The sequence below is a fragment of the Corapipo altera genome, unplaced genomic scaffold, assembly GCF_003945725.1.
Source record: "Corapipo altera isolate COAL_440 unplaced genomic scaffold, ASM394572v1 124, whole genome shotgun sequence".
Taxonomy (NCBI): Eukaryota; Metazoa; Chordata; class Aves; order Passeriformes; family Pipridae; genus Corapipo; species Corapipo altera.
The window spans coordinates 1,340,458-1,363,118 of record NW_020884967.1 but is presented as its reverse complement, the minus strand read 5'-3'; positions in this window follow the sequence as shown (position 1 = coordinate 1,363,118).

Sequence of the window (22,661 nt, the reverse complement as noted above, 5' to 3'; positions counted from 1 at the left end):
GCGCGCTCTGCCCGCGGGCGGCCCCGCCGCCGCTTTTGTCAATGGGGAGCGTTCCCGGGCGGCGCCCATTTAAGGCACCGGCGCTCGGCGCCCGCCAATGAGGCTGCGGAGGGCGGGCGGCCCCCGTCGTGTCCCCAGCCTCCCAGACCCCCCCGGCCCGGCCGCGCCGCAGACAATGGGAGGGTCCCGCGCCCCGCCGCCGCCGCCTCGCCCGGCAGGTGCCCGCGCGGCCCCGAGAGCATCCACGGAGAACATCCACCGAGAGCACCCTCCCCGAGGGCATCTCCCCGCAAGCATCGCCCCGAGAGCGTCCCCTCCAGAGCATCCCTCCCAGAGCATCCCCCTAAAGCATCCCGCACACACACGCACACACACACATCTCCCTCGGAGCATGTCCCCGAGAGCGTCCCCCCCCCGCGAGGGTGCGGGTGTGGGCGAGCAGAGCGGTCCCGCAGTTCCATTCGATCTCTGGATCCAGGGGGTGGCTACGCCAAGCAGCCCGTTATCTCCGGGAAAGTGACTTAGAGGGAACCAGATGCTCTTCCCACTCGGCACCTTTCAGCATCCCTCAAATGGAAAACACAACCAGGGTCCGACCAGCCATGCTTGGCCACTGCAAACACCACACAGCCCCGGTGCTACAGCATCACAGGTCAGAACACATGACTGGTCTCACAGGGCTCACAGAGGTTGTCTTTTGGGTTTTTTTCCTTCATTCTAGGCAGTTCATAAATCACTCTATGAATACTCTATGAATATTGACCCTTTGGTTCAGTGTGATTGACACTTGGAATCAGGCTGGACAAAGGGAACTCAGATCCGGAGACCAAGCTGTGCTTCCAGAACCTGGAGCAGTGCATCCAGCTCTGGGGTCATCAGCACAAGAAGGACACAGACCTGTTGGAGCAGGTCCAGGGGAGGCCACAAAAATAATCAGAGGGATGGAGCCCCTCTACTCTGGAGCCAGGCTGGGAGAGCTGGGGCTGTTCAGCCTGGAGAAGAGAAGGCTCCAGGGAGACCTTAGAGCCCCTTCCAGCGCCTAAAGAGGCTCCAAGAGAGCTGGAGAGGGACTTTGAGCAAGGACCTGGAATGACGGGACAAGAGGGAATGGCTTCCCACTGCCAGAGTGGGATGGGATGGGTTAGATGGGGTATTGGGAAGGAATTCTTCTCTTTGAGGGTGGTGAGGCCCTGGCACAGGTTCCCTGGAGAAGCTGTGGCTGCCTCATCCTTGGAGCGTCCAAGGCCAGGGTGGACAGGGCTTGGAGCAACCTGAGATAGTGGAAGGTGTCCCTGCCATGGCAGGGGGTTGGAATGAGATGAGCTTTAAGATCCCTTCCAGCCCAAGCCGCTCTGTGATTCACCCCTAGGTGAGGTCGGAGATGCGGGACACGAACTTTGCCAAAGGCTGTGCCCGGTGACAGCTGTGACATTTCTGCTCTGTAAAATCACAAAAGGACTCTGGCCACCACTGCTGCCAAGCTGCTTTCTCAAGTATTAGGTTCATACAAACATACCATATGTTTTAGTAATTAAAATTTAAGTAAATAGAAAAGTATAAAAAGAGAAGGCTTAGCAAGTAATTATTCTCTGAGATTTCTGAAGGAAAGGAAGCTGACTGCCAGGCAACCATAATTAGTTCTTCTTTTAATTAATTCATTTTTAGTTAATTTTTTTTTAAAAAAAACCTTTTAAATTAAAACAAGTAGTTATTGTCAATGGAAACTCTGGTGCTTTATTTTTATAAATCACAGTTGAGTAATAATTCAGCATCACAGATCATTTGATCTTTCAGTGGTTTGCTTTTTGAAGTGTTCATATATCAATGATATTTCTAGGAATTGCAATTGTGGCGTAAAACACAGATTTGTGTGATGTGTACAAACCCAGAATTCCCAGACATTTGTCCTGTAAGCTCAGCTTTGCTCCTCTCCACAGACGGCGGTTCCACACACAGAGTCCTCTGCAGTTATCAGGAGAAAAGCAGGGAATGTGAAGAGCTCTGACACCTTCTCCATCTTATTACATAAATTGACCTAGAACTCTCTTCCCAGCAAGGGATATTCCCACCACTATGTAGAAAAAAGGACAAGATTCAGGCTAATGAGAGGGCTAAAAGTAGCTGGCAGTGTTTCACTCTGCAGGTGGACAGGAGAAAAGGGGAATATTCTAGAGCTGACCAAATATCAACCCCAAAACCCACAATCAAGAAAAATATGGGGGGAAAAAAAAAGAGACTGGATTCCCCCATCTGCCTGTCATGGCCAGGCCTTCTCGGTGGACAGCAGGGATCTGCACACTCTCAGGCAAGCAGAGTATCCCAAACCAGCCTCAGGAGGACACACAGGCTCTACCAGGCTGCAGTGATGTCCCCTGACCCATTCCCAGGGCTCTGCAAGCAAAACAAGACCTGTTCTCACACCAGTTTTCTCACAGCTGAGCTTTCTCCAGTGTTTGTTTGTGCTGTCCAGTGCCAGATGGTGCCCAGAGCTCTTCCCGTATTGATTTGTCTACTGAAAAATTAGCACAATTTGCATGTCACAAACTTAATCATGATCTGCTATCAAGTGCTCCGAATCTGTTACATGGAGGATCTTTGGTACTGAAATGGAAAGAAAAAGCTTCTCCCCACTGCTGGTGTTTAACCTTCTCCATGCTGCCTTATGTTTGCTCCTCATCCCCGGCTGAGTGGCTCTGGGCAGCAGTGTGACAGCACGTGGCAGTGTGTGGCACTAGGGGACCAGGGACCAGCACCAGGCTCCAGCAGTGTCACACATGCAGAGTGGAGTGGCAGCTCTGGGACTGGTCCATTGTCTGATCCAGCGCTCCACAGCAGGTAGCAATGGCCCTTCCCAGCAGTGGGATGCTACCCAGAAGACAGAGAACTGTCAGGAGCTGTCATTCCAGGCTTCCCAGGTGTCAATTGCCAACAATGGACACAGAGCTGGGGGATGCCCAGCGCTGGTTCTGCCGTGTCCTCTGCCCTCTGTCCCACAGCCAACCCAGTGTCCCACGCTCGGGGAGGAGAGCTCAGCCAGCACACAGCCCACCCTGAGTTCAGAGTGGTTGGACACCCTCTTGTTTCTACCATCAATACAAAGCCCCTCGGCCAACGGGAACAGACACTTACAATGTTTCCTTATGTTTCCATAAGTAAAAGCTTCTTTCCTGTGCAGTGACCACGCCCTGGAACAGGCTGCCCAGAGGGAGTGTGGAGTCTCCCTCACTTGCAGATACTCCAGGACCAGCTGTGGACACAATCCTGTGCCATGTGCTCTGGGATGACCCTGCTTGAGCAGGGGGGTTGGACCAGATGACCCACTGTGGTCCCCCCCAACCTTACCCATCCTGTGATTAGCTATTTTATTAGGGTCCCTCTGCCTTCCTTGCTTTACCCAGAACAGAAATGTGTTATTGACTCTCCTGCTGTCCTGTTTCAGCCCTGTGCAAGCCAGCAGACAGACAGACATAAGGACACTATGTCACCAATCACAGCAGACTACATCAGTATGCGTTATTGACAAAGGGCATGGAAAAAGACAAACAGTTACAGTCTTCCCAATTGTTAGAGCATCAACAATCACCAGAGCAAGCTGGAAGCACCTTCACCCTTGAGAGCTCACTGATATGCAGATGGCATTGGAAATTATAGCACCTTTCAACTAATAGGCAGTGAAGGTGCTGCCTCAGAGAGTGACCTTAATCAAGCCTTTGACTTGGAGAACTGCTCTTTGCAGGTATGAAAGGCAAGCTGCTCATCCCCTGGGTGGAATTCCCTCTCCACGCAGGAGGCTGAGTGAGCCACACATTGTCCCAGACCACAGATGGGCATTTCCACTTGACAAACAGATTAACACTGGTCTGTCTGTGACTCCCCTCACTGATGGCAGGAACAGTCAGCAGCTCATTGACACAGAGCAGGACAGCTTGTCCCAGTTAATAACTAGTGTTAGTTTTAAAATAATAGCCATTATTCTCTTCCCAAATTTGTTAGTTGCAAGTGAGGAAGTTCAGTCCAGTTCGACCAGCTTGACTTTCAGGTTCTCAGATATGGAGAAATTTTTATTTGTTTAAAATAAATGTTTGCAGGGGACTGTGAAAACATTTATATTGGCCTCCACTTTCCTTTTTTATGTAATTTACAGTTTGATTGAAAACAGGGCAAATACCTATTGAGAGCTAATTTCAGTTGCACCCAGGATGTGCTCTTACACCTGCACATGCTACTGACCCTAATGTAGTGTTATATAGTAATTGTGTTTTCTTTAAAAGAACAATAAGAACCATTTAAACCCCCAGTTTCCCAATATATTCTTCACTAGGTCACCTGTGTTCTGTTCTAGCTATTAGTTTATAGACAAAATATAGATACAATAGTTCAAGTAACATAGAATCATAGATTCCTAGAAGGATTCAAGGTCATCTCATTCCATCCCCGTACCACGGGCAGGGACACCTTCCACTAGCCCAGGTTGCTCCAAGCCCCGTCCAGCCTGGCCTTGGACACTTCCAGGGGCAGCCACAGCTTCTCTGGGCAACCTGTGCCAGGGCCTTACCTCCTTCATAGTAAAGAACTTCTTCCTAAGTATCAGTTGGTCTCAAATTAATGTTTGGACTTGATGTTAAAGGCCTTTTCCAACATTAATGATTCGGATTCTATGATTCTAAGTCACCGAGTTAATACAAACTCATCTCAAAGGTGTCAAAAAGCATCTCTGTGTGTCCAAATGATGGATGCTGTTGGCAAACTCACCTGGCAAGTGCAGGGAGCCAGAGAGAGAGGGGTGGGAAGGTGTGCACCACTCACTCCGGGAGGGGCTGAGCTCCATTTATCTTTGTTTGCCCTCCAGTATGACACTGGTACAACACATTGTTATAACATGCATGGCAAGCTTAGACTGAAAAAATGTTCCGTGTTTTTAATTCCTACAGATTTTAATAGGCATAACAATATGCCACCACATTACCTCTCAGGTTCCTTAAATAAACAAGCTTAATGATGCTGCACAGAAGTAATGGGCATTAGTGTCTTCATTGCTGTACGGATTTATGAGGTGTGCTCGCTGGTCCCCGGCCCAGGAGGCAGCTGTGCCCAGGGATCTGTGCTCAGGCCTCCCTGAAGGGCAGCTGAGTCAGCAAAATGACAGTTATTTTACAATTCCATACAATTTTCATGGAGCGTCATCTCTCCATGCCACTTCATGAAGGTGAGGTTTATTTTTCAGGCAGGCAGGCTGTCACCTTTCCCACCCCAAATCCGACCAAGGATGAATAGTTGTTTTAAAATAACTGCATAATTCCAAAGTTTGTATTGAATTATTTATCTGCTTTTATTTGCCAGGAAATGATGGCTTCGAGCCTGCCATAAACCCAAATGAATGACCCAATTAATTTCCCAATGCTCCTGTGTGGCCACGGGGATTGCAAGAGTTCAAACAGCATGTTGGGTTTTTTGAAAACCTCTCCCCCTTTTTGTGCCATTTCCTGCTACGATCCCTGAGGTACCTTTATAATGAAAATAAAATAGATGGAAAGAGCAACGTAAGGATTAGATCAAAACAAAGAACAGAGCAAAATAGACCAAATCAAGGAGTTGAATGTAACACTTCATAGCACGGTTAGGACTCTCCGAAATGGTAATGTTGAAGTTGAGCAAGTGAATAGCCTTTACTTTTTATTTTTAGCATGGAGCTGTATTTTATCAAAGAGCCCATCTAACACATTGTGTTGCAAAATAGGCCAATTTAAGTCATGATGACAGTGCCATTATTCCTCCTGACATAAAAGATGGGGCATAAGTTCTTCTAAGTTTAATAAGAACATCTGCTGATCTGGTCTCCACGCAAAGCTGCTCGTTACACTGAGCTCTTTGATCCTGGCTTTTCTATGAACTGAAGGAGTGGTGAGAGCACAAAACCTCAGCACGAACCCTCCCTTGGTGCCATGGGCATTTACGAGTCAGAACCAGCGCCGGGTTTGAGATTTCTGTTTGCCTGACTAGTTCCAGTGACTCTGAACACACCACTCAGAGGAACAGTCAAAAGTCACAAACACCTGAAGTAAAAACAATATTTACAAAGGTAAACCACAGAAGTAACATAGAGACTGTGTCACACACAAACAAAAGACCTGAGGAATTCCAAACAGCCTTCCTCCTCCACCTTCCTGTCCAGCACACTGACATTTCATTTTGAAGTGCTCTTAGGTAAGCAGCACTCGCCACTGGCTTCCTGAGGGGTGTCACCACACGGACACACAGAACTCCAAGCCCGTTTTGGGGGTCACAAGAAGGACAAGGAACTTTTCGCAGTCCCAAGGTGATTGACGTGCACAGCACCTGGCCTTTCAGTCCTGTCTGCCCTTCTGCAATGCTAAGGGATCATTGGAAAATAGGCAAAACAATCAGGATAAAGAGGTCCATCGATTGAATCAATGCAGGACACAGAATGTGGGCTGTACAGGAGGGGTGGCCTCATGTCATCAAGTACAGCCGTATGTAATTGCTCAGTATAATCTTGCTCTTCTCTCTGCCTGCTCCCCTGAAAACATCTGAAAAAGTAATGGAATCACTAAGGTTGGAAAAGCCCTCTAAGATCATTGAGTCCAAACACTAAACCAGCACTGTTGTGTTCACCACTAAACCACGTCCTCAAGTCCACATCTACACATCTGTTAAATCCCTCTTGGGACAGTGACTCCACCACTGCCCTGGGCAGCCCGTGTGAGAGCTGGACATCTCTTTTGGGGAAGAAATTTTCCCTAATATCCAATCTAAACCTCTCCTGGGCAACTTGAGGCTGTTTCCTCTTGTCCTGTCACTTATTACTTTGGAGAAGAGACCAAACCCCACCTGGCTACACGTTCCTTTCATGTAGTTTCTGAGAGCAAAAAGGTCCCCCCTGAGCCTCATTTTCTCCAGACTAAATCACTTTAAGCTGCATCGTCCTTTTGGGCAGAATTACATGTGTGGCTTTTTTCCTTCTAATAAGTATTAGTGGAGACATAGTGGACACCAGCCACTGGTGCAGGTTTCAGAGAGTCACAACCAACTCTGAATTGCTTTTAGAGCTCCTGACAGAATTTTGTTCTTACTCTCATGCTTTATAAAATGCTGCTCCAGAGGAATGTTGATACCAGTTCTCAGTATTTGATAGATACGTATGGCACATTGCTATGCCAAAAAATTGCTTCTCATCTGTCAGTCCAACACAACAAAAGAGATCTTGAGCAATACCACGGTGTAAAGAAGCTGTAATTACTGTTTCCAGTTCCCAAGAGGAAGCCAGAAAATCCATTGAAGATACCTCAGACTGCATACAATAGATTCCAGGACTGAATTCTCTCTTCTTTTTCCTGCTCTTCCCTGACAACAGCAGAAAGCTGCACATGAAACCTTGATCTCTCAAGACTCTGCTCAGGCAGTCGGCATCCTGCATGACAAAGGGCTTAGGAGGAGCCATTGAGACCTCTTAGTTACAACAGACCTACAACAGTAAGAGCAACAGATCTCACTTTGGGTACCAAACACCAAGGTCTGGAGTTCAGGTTCAGGTGTTAAAATTCAGAATCCCCAAAACACCAGATAGCACTCATTGGACAGTATTATTCGTCTGATGATTTAGAATAAGGAAAGTATTAGGCAAACACACAAAATTAGGACTCATTAAGATTTGTAGAGCAACTAATTTATATTTAACAACAGATAGTTTAGATGATAACAGAGCCAAATCACTGTAATATCCTGAATTTCCAGGTAGGCTCTAAGCAAAAGTGTTTTACCTGAGCACATAATTAGCCAAGGTCCCAGTTCTGGTTTAGTTGAACTGACTGGCCATTGATTTAAATGAAGGCAGAAATGGTGTGCAATGTAATAATTTCCCTGCTTAACTATGGATCATTGCCCCTGTCTTTGTTGAGTAAAAACATGCTTTCAAACAAACAAACAAACGTGAAGTCTCCCACCCAGATACATCTACACATTCCCAAAATTCTGTCAGGGAAAATAAAACTATTCTAAATCTGAAAAATAAACCAAATGTGACATAACTCTACCCATCCTATATGTCAGAAATGCCAAGATCCTAAGCTCGTATTTTAACTCCTTCTTTGAAATGAAAACACTAGGTATTTTACTGATTTCAAGAGAAGGGATGGTTACCAAAGTCATTACCAGCTGGGCACCAGCATCTCATTCATTTAGAACTTATGGTACACTTTTGGGTTTACTTCCTTGGTAGGGATTTGGCCCATTTTCAAGACCCAGAGACAACTGATTGTGTAATCAAAGACTGAGTTTGCAGAACAATGTATGTGACAGCCAAAATCACTAAGCTCCACCAAGTGGCACATGAGAGAAGGTGTTGCTATAACGTGCGAGCATTAGAATGGTTTCAAAGGTTACTGATCTCCCTTCATCCTGCCATAATTAATTATGTATCTACTTATGTTCTCCTACTTATAGGTGGCAGAGGAGTAGGGCATTGAGAGAATGATTCTTTGCAATATAGTTATTATCCACATAGTATTCAACTTGTGATCCTGCAGTGCAGATCTACTCATCCATCCCACTGGTTACCATGAAATCACAGAATATCCTGAGCTGGAAGGGACCCATAAGGATCACTGAGTCCAACTCCATGTGTGTCTGTCCTTTGAGCTGCAGATGCATCATGTCCTTGAAGAGACATATCATTAGATAAATATTTTAAATAAATATATGAATGGAAAAATTTGAACAACTCCTTGTTAATAGAGTGCATATTTGGCTACTTATCTCTACTGCCAATATTTCAATGATCTTCTCACTTTGGAACCAGGTACAAAGAACACCTCCATGTTACAGGTACTTTTGGCAAATATGTAGCAAATGTTTTTCCTGAAATGCTGCTACATTGGATTTCACACAAATAGACCAGGAAATTCAAACTGACTATCAATGCCAGCACAGTGGGATACAATTTTGCAATCTCTTTGCAGATTTTTTTTTTTATGAGGTGAGTTGTGCGAGTGCCACACTCCTGCATAACCCCCTGCAGAATCAGGGCCTCTACGGACAAACACATCTGGCCCACAAACCTCTGGTGTTGCTCATTTCTGTTCTGGGCAGGACACACGTGGGCAAACCAGCACCAAACCCAATGATGGTTCCTGCTCTGGTATGTTTCCAGAGGTTAAATTAACCCATATCCCTTTTTGGAAATGATGGGAGAAGTATATGGCAGGCAAGAGAAACTCACAAAGACAACAGTGTACTACAAGTGCTGACAGTCTTGACCCCCAAGGCAGGAACACCTTCAGAAGTCTCACCCCATCCCACAGGTTCAGGTTGCCATTTCCACTCTAGTTTCACTAACCAGGTCTTTATTTATGATTAGATAAAGTCTAAAAACGTCTGCTTTTTCCAGCTGTGTCAGCTGATGTGACAAAGGCCATCATTTTCACCAAGAAAAAAACCCCTGACAATCTTCATTGCACAGAACTCTAAAGATGTCACTTTTAGGTTCTCTTAACATGTTTAATCTCAACTCCAGCAGGGTGTTTTCCCCTCTCAGTGAATAATTCAGAATTGCAGTGCACCCCTGGAGCAGAGATAGAGGCTGAACACACTATGGGAAAGGTCCCAACACCCTGGGACATGTCCCATAGTGATTGCAACAACTGAAGCCCATTACAGCTATTCACAAAACTCCTACCAGTAGTGTTTGGGGAGGGGGTCTTTTGCCCTTTGTTTATTTTGAAGGGGACCATTATATGTCGTATAACATATTTTAAATTCTGAATTTAGCACGGGAAATAAGTCAGTTGTGCCCAGAGCATAGAAGGAGAGACCACACTGGCAGAATAAAAGCAGCAACTACTGCACAATTCCCTGACTGAACTGGCATGATGGAGAGTGTGGCAGCAGCGAGAGCGAGGTGCTGAAGCTGCCACTCCAACCATCAGGCATCTCAGGGCTGATAATCAGATCAGTCTGGGACTGTTAGGATGGCAGTACCTCGAGCCAGGGAGGGAAGGAAGACCCCAACAAAGGAAAAAGAGTGAAAAAAATGCACACAAGAAAAATAGGTAATATCATCTTACAGTGTTAGGATTAGGAACTACTACAACCAGATTTCTGTGTCTCATTTGATCAGGGAAGCCCTTAAGTAGCTCCACTCTTTTCTCCAGATTTCTCTGCTTGGGAAGGAGGTCTTTGCCATCAGCAAATATGTTGGAAAGATGTTAGAAGAGATATTTGATGATTTTCAAAGGAGTGTCTGTGACCTATTGAGACTTGTATACAGAACTTGTATGAAACGGGAACACTGAAAGGCAGAAAACCCTTGGGTGGCAATGTGATAACCTGAAGGAATTGGATTCCCTGTCCTCCTCCTCAGACACTTGTTGAATCTTGCCACAAGTCAAAGTTATCTTCTGCATTGGGACAACTAAAACTTTTTGCAGACACATTTCAATTCTTACTACGTATAACATCTTATCAAACCAAATATGGCCATTGTGGCATGGAGCTGTGTCAGGGGAGGTTTAAACTGGATATTAGGAAAAGGTTCTTCTCCCAGAGGGTGGAGCAGGCTCCCCAGGGCAGTAGTCATGGCCTCAAGTCTGACAGATTTCAGGACAATGCTCTTAGGGACAGGGTGGGATTGTTGGGATGTCCTGTGCAGGGCCAAGGGTTGGACTGGATGGTCCCTGTGGGTCCCTTCCAGCTCAGGAGATTCTATGGCTCTATGGTTCTGTGTTTTATCAGTGTCCTACTGGTCAGACCGGAGTGACTAAAGCTCATTTAAACACTGCAAGCTCTCTAAAAATCATGTTAGATTTTAATCTTGGCCCAAGATAATTCAAGGTATTTTTCTCGCTCTCACATATTACTTGTCTCAGTAACGTCAGGACTGACATTAAAAGAACTTCCCTAGCACAGAGGAGAAGCTATTACTATGTTCTCAGGGCTTAAAGATGAATGTCTTTTAATATAAAAGTTTCCTAGCAACATGTGTTCTCAGCCTAGAACGTATTCCAGAGGCAGTGATGCTTTCAGTATTGTCTTGATCCCTCTGTCTGAACCCTGTTCTCTGTTGCCATCCCTGCCTTCACAACCCATAATATTCCAGAACAGCAGCCTCCTTTTCCCAGGTTCAGCTTCTCACCGTCTCCCACTTTGATCTGACACACAAAAACATGTACCCACCCTTGTCTAGCGATGTGGATCTGCTGCCTTTCTCCAGCTCTGCACAAGCATCTGCTTTCTCCTCGCTGAGTATCAGTCTCCTGAGGATTTGTGGCTCTTATGTTACTCAGACTGCACACACTCCAAACTGGGCAGCTGTTCTGTCTGTGTCTGGACAGCTGTGGGGGATAAGGATGGCCCTGGACCAGAGCCAGCAGGGAAAGGGAAGGTTTGGGAAGGCTGGAGAAAGTTTGGGAAGGGAAGGTTTGGGAAGGTTTGGGGAGGTTTGGGGAGATTTGGGGAGGGGAGGTTTTGGGAGGGGAGGGGAGTGGATGGGGAGGTTTTGGGAGGGGAGAGTCATAGAATTGTGGAATCACAGGCTGGTTTGGGTGGGAAGGGACATTAAAACCCATCTCATTCCACCCCTCTGCCATGGGCAGGGATACCTTCCACTAACCCAGGTTGCTCCAAGCCCTGTCCAGCCTGGCCTTGGACACTTCCAGGGATGGGGCAGCCACAGCTTCTCTGGGCAACCTGTGCCAGGGCCTCCTCACTGAGCTGTCTGGAGCTTGAGACAGGTCCAGACCCCACTGGCTTTCAGGGCTCCCAGGAATACTTGAGGAATTGGGGCATTAAGAACTGTGCAATGTGCAGAGACCAAATAATCCAGATCCCAAAGGGATATTAGCTTGCTCTAAGCACTCGATTTGTCTCAGAGGAATAGGAGGGTAGTGGGATTTGGACAGTTCTTTGTCAAGCCAGGATTTTCCAGCAGTTGCTTATGTGGGAAGAAATATCAGAAAATTGTGCGATTTGCTCTTTGCTTGGGTTTAAATCTATTTATTAGCTATGAGAAACCCAAAACCAGAAGGCTACCAGGGGGCAGGCTGCTAGTGAACACTCTACAGAGCAGCATCCAGGAGCAATATTTGAACTCTTTTGTGATCTCTGTCTCACTTATTTACTGTAAAATCACAGTGCTGAAGAGCAAACACAAGGATATGCAGAAGCAGCTGAGATATCACACTGTTGGTGGTTTTGCGATACAGCATTCGCTTTAATGCCTCCCTCATCAGCAGACCTGAGTTAGAGATGCTTCAAAGAACATTACTCTCAGTTTCCTCAGTTCTTGCATTGATAAATTAATCTGTAGTGTCACAGAATACATCTCAATTCCTGTGTTTCTCAGAACCACAGTGGCCCATCCCATCAAAAGAAGGTGCCCCAGACCAACTGTACCAGCTCTGGACCCTGCGAGGTGCCACAGAGAAAACAAAGCCAGGAGTTAATCACTGACACACAGAAGTCCCCACCAGGGGCTGGACAGGCTTTGGAGTTGCCTTAGGACAGGTAGGAAAACTTCTTGGGGTTTGTCTACTACCCAGGTGGTTCTAATGCTAGAGGAGCTATAAATCAGGTGGAATATACTCTGTACATCAACCTGCTCTCATTAGCAGCCACTGCATCATCCTCATTTGTGTACTATGGTATCTCATGGCTGAGGGGCCAAAATTGCCCAGAAAAATTCTAACACAGACAGTTCCTTGCAAGAGGAACCACTAACCCCCCCAACTGCTTTGAGAATTCCTGCACCTGCATCAGAGAGTCCTTCCACGGGCTATCAAGGACACGAGTCCCTTTTCTTTGATTAGGGCAAATGTGAAGCAGAAATAGCTTTAGAGAAAGGGTTCTCCTTGTGCAACAGGGCTGGTGGAGGAGAGAAAGGTTCTTCATTTCCCTTTAGGCCCTGAAATCAGCCCTCAGCCACCTCCAGTCGGGAGCCAGTGCCTTGCTGTGCACAAATTCCTTGATGCTGAACGTTACCAATCCAGCAACATTCTCACAAGAGACAGATTTGGACTTGGCAAAGAGGAGGCATAACTGGGATTCCTCTGCTGAATGTCAGGGGTGTCTCACCCTCTCCCTTCCTCTCCCTGGGGACTGGGCTGCAAACAGACTCCTGGAGAGTCTGTATTTTTCTTGTTTCTGTTAATTCTGGGATAAAAGGAATATTTCTGGTTCTTGCTATGGGGGGAAAATATTCAGATAACCTTTACAGTGTTAATTGCAGTGCACACAACCCAAGCTTAAGCCATATGTTTTCATTTGGTTCACAGAGCACACTTTTCACGCTCTCCTCTCTCCTTATCAGCTTCTACATCTGATGTACTTTATTTATAGACATCTGCCTTTGCTCATGCAGTAGCTCTGGCCCAAACCAGGCTCCTGCACTGCTCTCCTCCACTTATCAGTCATTGTGGCACCTGCCTATCATCCTTTTTCGCTTGCCAGCCATCCTCAAAGACAACCCCAACACAACTGCTACTAAATGCATTTATTGTTGCCTTGAAACCAAACACTACCCAGAGAGGTGTGTGGTCTAAACATTGTGCCTGGGGCAATATGCTGCTCTTTCACCTGTGCCACGAGGGGTTCTGTGAGTTGTTTGGAATACTCTGAGCCATGGTGTTAAATAATTTGGGGAAACCAAATCTAAAAGCCATTATTTCTAAATGAAAATCTTCTGTGCGAGGCACTTTCAGTCTGGTGCCGATTTTTAAGCAGCTTTTGCAGAAAGCCAAGAGGTGTGACAGGAGTGGCAGGAACCAGTTAATGCCAACTGTTTCCATAAAATCCAGATAAACACAGAATCAGTGCTGGAGAACAGTGTTTGCAGGTATTTTATGTGGTGAGATGAAGATGGTAAGAAATTGCTAAAAACACATATAAAACCACGAGATAATGAGTTTGTCATAGTTAATTTAGTTCCACCACACCATGATCATATTTCTGAAACCCAGCTGACTTTCTGACTTTCTTCAGTCCAACAACTGGGGACAATTTGAATCACACTCTTCACAGAGCCCCACAGAAGGAAAAGTCTTTCTTTTCCTAAAAAAAACCCTATCATTTTCATCCTGGACTCGGGTGCTTTGATATTAAGATGACAAGCATCTTATCTAGATTCTATTTCCACATGCAATTTTCACCCAGCAAGAAGCCTTCAGGCTTTAGATTAGATCAGACAAGAGTACGATTAGAAATACAGGAGGATATAATCCCTGTCGTTCCGATCGCAGATTTCCCCGTACAAGCTCAGAGCCCCTCTTTGGGCACTGCTTCCCATGCCCTCTGTGTATGACATTGCAAAGTCAATCCACAGCATGGGTCTCTCCTCTCCCATCTTCGTGCTGTGTAGTAATTTTCTTCATGACAGACAACACACCAAAAGAATTAAGCAGTGGGAGACCGTCCTCTTAATCCCAGCCTATGATCCTGTGGGCTCACACATGACCTTTACAAGGACACAAAGCCTGTGGTTGAGCCAATCTAATCTTCTCCCCAAGCACAGACCTGAGAAGGTGCAGAAGTCTGCATCCACACATGGAGAAATTAGACTAAAACTGGTTCAGGCAGCTCATAGTGAAGGGACATTTTCTCCCTTCAGCCAAAGCTCACGTCTCTCCTCTGTTTGTTACTTTGGAGATGTTTTGGTTTGGAGCACAAATATAAGCAGTGGCTGAGGGAGCTGGGGGGGCTCAGCCTGGAGAAAAGGAGAAAAGGAAGCTCACGGGGGACCTTCTCACTCTCTGCAACTCCCTGACAGGAGGGTGGAGCAAGAGAGTCTGTTCTCCCAGGTAAAAAGCAGTAGAACAAGAGGAAACAGCCTCCAGATGCACCAGGGGAGGTTCAGGCTGGATATTAGCAAAAAAATTTTCACTGAAAGAGTGTTTAAGCATTGGAACAGGCTGCCCAGTGCAGTGGGGGAGTCACCATCCCAGGAAGTGTTCAAAAAAAAGAGCAGACACGGCACTTTGTGGCCATGGTGGGATTTGGTTGAAGGCTTGATGATCTTAGAAGTATTTTCCAATCTTACTGATTCTATGATTCTTTAAAACTATGAGTGTTACAGCTTCTGTCCTGTGCCAGATGCTGAACAAGCAAACGAAAAACACTCTACAGCCCAGGAGTGCTGCCCTTCACATCTTAAAGCCAGTAATGCAACAGAGAGAAAAATAAAAAGAATCCTACTGTACATTAAGCTCATATTCCTTTTCTGCTTCTTTAAGTGTGCAAGTATCATGGAATCACAGAATGGTTTGGGCTGGAAGGGACCTTAAAGACCAAGTCAGTCCCACTCCCTGCCATGGGCAGGGACACCTTCCACTAGCCCAGGTTGCTCCAACCTGGCCTTGGACACTTCCAGGGATGGGGCAGCCACAGCTTCTCTGGACAACCTGTGCCAGGGCCTCACCATCCTCATAGGAAAGAATTTCTTCCCAATATCTAATCCAAATCTCCTCTCTTTTAATCTGAAGCCATTCCCCCTTGTCCTATCACTACCTGTCCATGTAAAAAGTCACTCTCATTTTTTATAAGTCCCCTCTAAGTACTAGAAGGATATATATCTGCTCTGTATCACTCAGGCAGGTGTAAAAGAACTTCTTCGTAAACACAAACTTCATAAATTTGCAATGGCCTGTTATCAGACGTACTATTAATTCTCTGCTCTAAATCCATTCTTTGGGTTTCAGCCAGGTACACAACACTATCAATAACACATCTTCAAAATTCTGCTAACTTTCAGTTCTCTAAAAGAAACTTTTGAAAGCAGGACAGATCTCTTATCTCCTGAGTCAGTCTTCCAGAGCAGGGTGAGGTGTCTCCTGGCACTTCCAACCTTTCAGTACCATAGATTTACTGTGGGTGCTCAGAGGGGACCAGAGGGCAGGACACATAGGCCAGGCACTGAGGGCCAGAGAGACCAAAAGGTTTCTGCCACTTTTCCTTCCTATTTGATACTACTCTCATGCCATAAAATAGTTGTGCTGAAAATCTGAGTGTACCTTTCTGATCTCAATTTTGCTGTCTGGGCATAAATTAAATCTTAATTTCCTGATCCTGATTTTTTTTTATGCATATTCTTGTTCTTTCTTAGCTTCACATTTTTAAGGCTTCATTTCTTAATACTTATGATGGACTTGAGGAGGAAAACCCCACTAAGCCTGTATTTGTAATTCTCATTTTCTTTACAATTTTACATGATCTTGTAAATGTTGTTGGAACAGCTCTTTGGTGCTGCTCCTGCTCTCTGCAAATGAACGAGATGATGGCAAAACACTCAGAAACTTCAGTGGGAATAGAGCTGAGGACTACCATTGTGATGAGACTGCTCTACATCCTAAACTTCATAAATCCACTGGCTGTAGCTGTTTGAGGAGCCATTTTGCTCATTCCAGCAGTCTATATTGTCATTAATAGTCAGTGCAGTTATTCTTCCCCTATGAGGCTGAAAAACTGTAAATAGCAAAAAGAGTAAGAATAGGCAGCAGTCAAGCAACAGAATATTAAAAAGGTCATATGGAGAGCACAGCACCAAAATGAAATGGCTGTACCAGAGGGTGGAATTCCAATAATAGCCTCCCAATTTCATGATAATACCAGCATGGAAAACTAGCTCAGAATGTGAATTCGGAAATTAGAACAATTTAAAAGACACGGTTTTTCCAACACACTAATTCCTCTTCTGGATGTCAGCTAAATTCTGTGAGTGTTTTTGTCCTTTCCCTGGAGGTCTTAGTGATGCTGTGCTATATGAGAACGAAGCAGAACGAAGGAAATCCTCAGTTGTTCCCTTTGACCCTCCACTTCCATTTCCCATTAAATGTGCTTCCCTTCAGTGGTTGACACCCAGGCTCTGTGGAGTAAATTCTGTGCATCCCCCCCAAACATGAAAACACACCCAGCTCCCCACTGGTATGGAATTAATCCGTACTAATCACGGGCGGGACCCCAGGGAAAGAGTGGAAGAGGGAGATGTATAATTGCATATTGGATGAGAGATCAATGGCTCATGAGCCCATCACCCTGGGAGAGGCAGAGCAAGCTGCTGAGTCATCGATTATTTCAAATGGTGCTTGTAGTGTCTGCTGTCCCTGAACACCAGGGGGGCTGCAGGCATTTAAGGCAAAACTCAATGATTTCTTCCATCACCCTCCTGAAAAGCATGCTAGTCTTCAAAGGCTTCCAAATCCCTGCTATTTCCATAACTGTAAGAATTTGTTTACTTCTAGGATTTTCATCAAAAAACTATATATAACTTTTCAGGGCTTCTGTCAGAACACCAGAGATGGGGAGAAATCTGTGTTGCTACTGGAGACCAAAGCAAGGAAGGGATAATGATTTCTGGCAGCATGAGCTGACAGTGCACAGAGTCCTCAGCTGGAACAACGGGCATCACCTGAACAGCACCCTTTAGCTGGTATCAGACAGGGAAATTTGAATTACACAGGGAAAAGAAGTATGTGGTTTTCACAGTTAAATGCCCAAGCCGCAGGTTTTCACGTTTCAGGGAACAGTGAGCACGTCACTGGGAATGAATGAGGAGCTGGTGTGTCTCAGTGCACACTGAAAAGGTTAATCTATAATTTTCATTACATTGGTAATGAAAGAGTGTGAGGGTGGGGGCCCCTGGCACAGGTTGCCCAGAGAAGCTGTGGCTGCCCCATCCCTGGGAGTGTCCAAGGCCAGGTTGGACGGGGTTTGGAGCAACCTGGGCTAGTGGAAGGTGTCCCTGCCCATGGCAGGGGTGTGGAAAGGAATGACCTTTAAAGTCCTTTCCAGCCCAAACCAATCCATGACTCTGTGATATGTATTAAACAATAAACAGGGTGATAATTTCTAGAGGGTGAATGTGCCGTCCTGTGACAGGAGCTGAAGGTGGCTCAGCACTTCCCTGGGCACAGCATCACCTAAATCTGGCTTCCAACAAGATGATCCTACCCTTTCCTATTGGGGAAGTCAATTCCTGGCCAACCAGTTAAACTAGTTCACAACATTCAGTAAAATTTAGAATATACAGCCTAAACTGGCAAAAGCACTCAATTCCAGGAGATGGAAGTCAAAGCCAGGAAAACTGTGGGAAGCAATCATGGATTTCAATAAGGATGCCTAGTTTTCATCTGGCCTTCCATTTCTTCTTTAACTGGTACTTTAGAAAGTTTTATAGCTTGGCATTTGTACCGAGAAGGACAACTAATGCTTCTGCTGTTCCTAGTTGTAAGTGGTTTGCTGTTAATCTATTTGCACTTTATAATGGATCATCATCATTTCAAACAGTGTCATTTCATATTATCATTGCTTCTTAAATACTGCTGCAATCAAGGGAGTAGTGCAAAAATCCCAAAGATCTCAGTAGCTGGAAAAGCAGCTAAAACATGGGGCTTTCAGGTCATGCATCAGAGAGGCACTCTAATTAATTTTTGGCAACTTTTGACAACAAGGCACAGAGCACTCTTTAGTGCACTTCATTTCAAGTTTGGACAAATTGAAGAATGAAAATCTTTTGTACAAATTTACTGTTGGACAGATGGATTTACAAAGCTTTTTCAGAGGTTTGCAGAAAATATTTGCTAAAAATTAAATAAAACCAGTTATTAAATTTTTTTCAAATTATTATTTTAAAGGAAAATCTTCTGTTCTCCCCTTTGTGCAATATCCCCTTACAGATGGATCTTTCTCTATTTCATTTTCTGGGGCAGAATTGCTCTCCAGAAGGCAGTAAGGTAATACCTCAGCAGGGAATTCTTCAAGCTTGCTCTTTTTAGCATTTATATTTTCTAAAGTATTATTCTAGTTTTACCAATAGACTCCAACTTGAATAAGTAGTTGAAACTGTATCTGTGTTCAGTAGATTGGACATCCCTGTTCTGAACCACAGGGGAACAAAAATAAACCTTTATCCTTTGCACTGAAGCTCTGACACCTGAAGCAGCTCTTCCCAGGGATTTTGCAGGTTTTACAGCAGAATTAACTATTCAGTGTCAAATTCTGCTATTGGATTCAGATCCATTTGGTTTAATTACTAAATAATAGAAACATTGGAACAATAAAAGATCAGTTTCAAGTGTGACCTACTTAAATAAGTCTGCTTGTCCTTAAGATTGTTCACATCAAGGATATAAAGGAATTAATGAAGCAGGCAACATCAGGGACTGTGGCACAGCAAGGAAACCACCACTAGCTCGGAAATGCATTTTCCCAATGTGCCAAATATATATTTATTGCTAAATGTGAGAATGTCTGAGTACTCTTTCTCCCTCCCCTTGGCTCTCTCCCATAGGAATCAGCAGCCTGAAACAAACAGTCTGAGCTGAGCTCCGCTGGGCTGAGCTTGCTGAGTTACTCTGCTCCTCTGATGGACATGGCCTTGCAGCAGGACCCCTCTTCCCATGATCTCTTTGTAACCTGCTACTGCTAAAAAGCAGGTAAAGCCAGCCTGGAAGTATTCCTGAAAGTTTTCTTTCCTACAAGGAACACACAGAGGAGCTGGGTTTTGCCAGGCTGGGTGTGAGCTTATCAGAGGAATGTCATGAGCAAATCACTGATGATTTGTAGCACTTCTACCCATCATAAAACCAAAGCCCCAGTGGGTTCTGTCCTGCTGAGCAGGGTACAGGCAGTTAAACCACATAACCCCATCCTTCCCAAACATGGAAGCTTGTGGGGATTCCCAGAGTTGGAAGGAAGCAGAGGTGCTGGGAATGCCATGGAGAAGGACAGTGCCAGCACCAGTAAAACCACAGAATCGCAGAGTCTCCTGAGTTGGAAGGACCACAGAGTCTAACTCCTGGCCCTGCACAGAACACTCCAACAATCCCACCCTATCCTTGAGAGCATTGTCCAAACCCTCCTGGAGCTCTGGAAGCCTTGGGGCTGTGCCCACTGCCCTGGGGAGCCTGGGCAGTGCCCAACCAGCCTCTGGGGGAAGAACCTTTTGCTGAGATCCAACCTGAGCCTGCCCTGACACAGCTCCAGCCCTTCCCTGGGTCCTGTCCCTGCTCACATAGAGCAGAGATCAGAGCTGCCCCTCCTCTGCCCCTCCCAAGGAAACTGCAAACCCTGGTGAGGTCTGACCTCAGTCTCCTCTTCTCCAGACTGAACAGACCTAGTGTGCTCAGCTGCTCCTTGTATGGCCCCTCCAGACCCTTTACCATCTTCACAGCCCTCCTTTGGACACTTTCTAATGGTTTTATAGAAAATCATCACACGGTGTCTCTCTGACACGGGGCAGGAGATCACAGCAAGGCAGATGTCCTAAAGGCACTCAGTCTGCTTTTATCAACATTCTCTGAAATGCTTTGCCAGCATTTCTGTAGGTAGTTGTGCACTATCAGCCTTTGTTTTATCAAAGGATGACACAAGCTCTGCAGAGCTGCCTGCCTGGGGCAAGGCTGGGCTGCGACGGCTCTCACAGCCCAGGACGAGAGACAGCAGCCAAGGCAACAACCTTCTGCAAGTACATGGCTGCATTTAATGCCTCTTCCAACATCTTAAAATAGCTCTATTTGCTTTTCTTTTGTCGTGGCAGTTTCTTCACTCCTAGGCTGGAGCAGAAGTGTATTTTCTCATTTGATTAATGCCCCTCTAGCGGAACACTTATAAATAGATAAGGAGCCAGGAGTGTTGCTGAAGTGTCAAGGGCTTGAGCCTTGTCTACCACATTGGGTTTCATAACCATGAACATGCTGCTTTCCAAGATTTAGCCCTCCTCTCTTCCATTCTTCCGACTCAAAAATAAGCCTGTGTTAGGTTCTTTCATAACCACCATATGGTGCCTAGAAAACCTTTGGTACATTTGCAGTTCCCCAGGGTCTGCTCTCGATGTGAGAAATAGATTTCTGAGGCTGGCAATCATTTATGGCAGCTCAAACAATTTTTATAGGTGAAGCTTTTTTACATCTTTTCTAGTCCCTAATACATTTGTCCAGCAAACAGGCAGTGCCTGAAGACAAGTGGCTCCTCAGTGAAACTGTGTATTGCCTTTTCAATACATCAGATTTTATGCCTTTTGATTTAAAACACTTGCTCCTGTGTTAGAAGTACACAGAAGTGCAAGATTTCTCTTCAGGTCTCTAAGCACATCCCCTGCATCCCCTCTTACCTGTACACTCCCTGCCTGCCATTTGTCTGGCTTATCTCTTACCTGCTTCTCTCAGTAGCTTTTATTTTACAAATCCTTCTGCAAACAGAATTGAATGTTGTGCTGCAGGTGAGGCTGTGATGTGGATCTCTAATAGGACGTGATTACATTTGCCATGGCATTTATCTGGATCATTATCTGTCTTCTCACATTTTATGACATGGCCACACTCTGATCAGCTTCCTTTAATTTCATCCTGGCAGGTTTACAGATGCTTCAGGTTTCTTTTCCATTGTGGGTTCTTTTTATCAGCCTTAAATTTTATCTATACTGTGGCTTGGTTGGTTAGGTTCATCTGAAATCTTTAGGTTCTATCTTTTAACTAAATTTCTCCTTGAAAACTGTGATATGAGTCATTCACATTTATTTCCTTGCCCTCTTTGCTTTAATGCCTTCTGTAATTTCTTCTGTTACAGAGGTGAGAATAATTAGTAACCAGCCTTAATTTTATAGCTTTGGAGTGTACTATTTTTGTTAGAATGAATATTCCCCTTCTTCTGAAAGCATTTTAAGGCAGCTGGAGGTAGGTGAATTGATTTGAATAAATTAACAACTAAACTTCCCTGAAGAACAGACCAAGATGTACTCTGAAGTTCAGGGAGTTAATTCATTCTTTCCCATTCTTTCTGGAAGCTGGTTTTGACCCCCTCAATGGAAACAGAAATATTTAACAATAATCACACAGGTCACCTTCCTTAAACTGCTGAAATCTCAAGGACACTTGAGATGGACTACTCTCCCTGGCAGCAGGCACAGCCATCCCCTCGACCTTACCTGGGGACAAGCCCTCCCCACCAGACATAGAATTCCCTTTGCCCAGGTCCCACCATCCAAGCAACCAGCTGGAACTCAGCAAATGCGCCTTGTCCTTTTGTCAGAGGGTCTTTCTCTACATTTCCCACTCGGGTGGTTCAAACACCTTCTCTGGGGAAAACACATTGCACAGAAGAAGCTCCCAGCAGAACAACAGAGGCATTTTCCTCATTAAAGCAAATAGTATTTTGAGACACCCGAGACCTTAACAGATATAATAAAACCAAGTATGATAACCCAACACTGTCATACCTGTGCACTTGTGATAAAATTTACAGTCTCTTACCACGAAAGGACAGAAAGGAAATGCTACCCAAATTCCTGTTGACCCTGCAGTGGGTGTATCCTTCCCTGATCCAGGCTCACCACAGCAGTGTGCAGGAGATGGCCTGCTTGAAGCAGGTTCTGACCCTCGGTGACCAGCTGGTTCCTTACTCTCATGAACCAGCAGCTATGGGAAGATGTGTCAGGTCTGGCCACCCTTCTGCCAGGTTTAGAGATTTCGCAGGGAAACAGGCTAATTCCAGCTGCTCTTTCTGGAGGTGAAGTTAACGAACGTAACAGCAGTCAGAGACAGAGATAGAGATAGAGAAAAACAAGGAAAGACAGCAGGGAAACACTTATGTGGAGCTAAAAAAGCTTTGGTCAAGCTTTTTACTGGGGCATTATTTCTGCTGTCAAAGAGGACATACCTTACCAA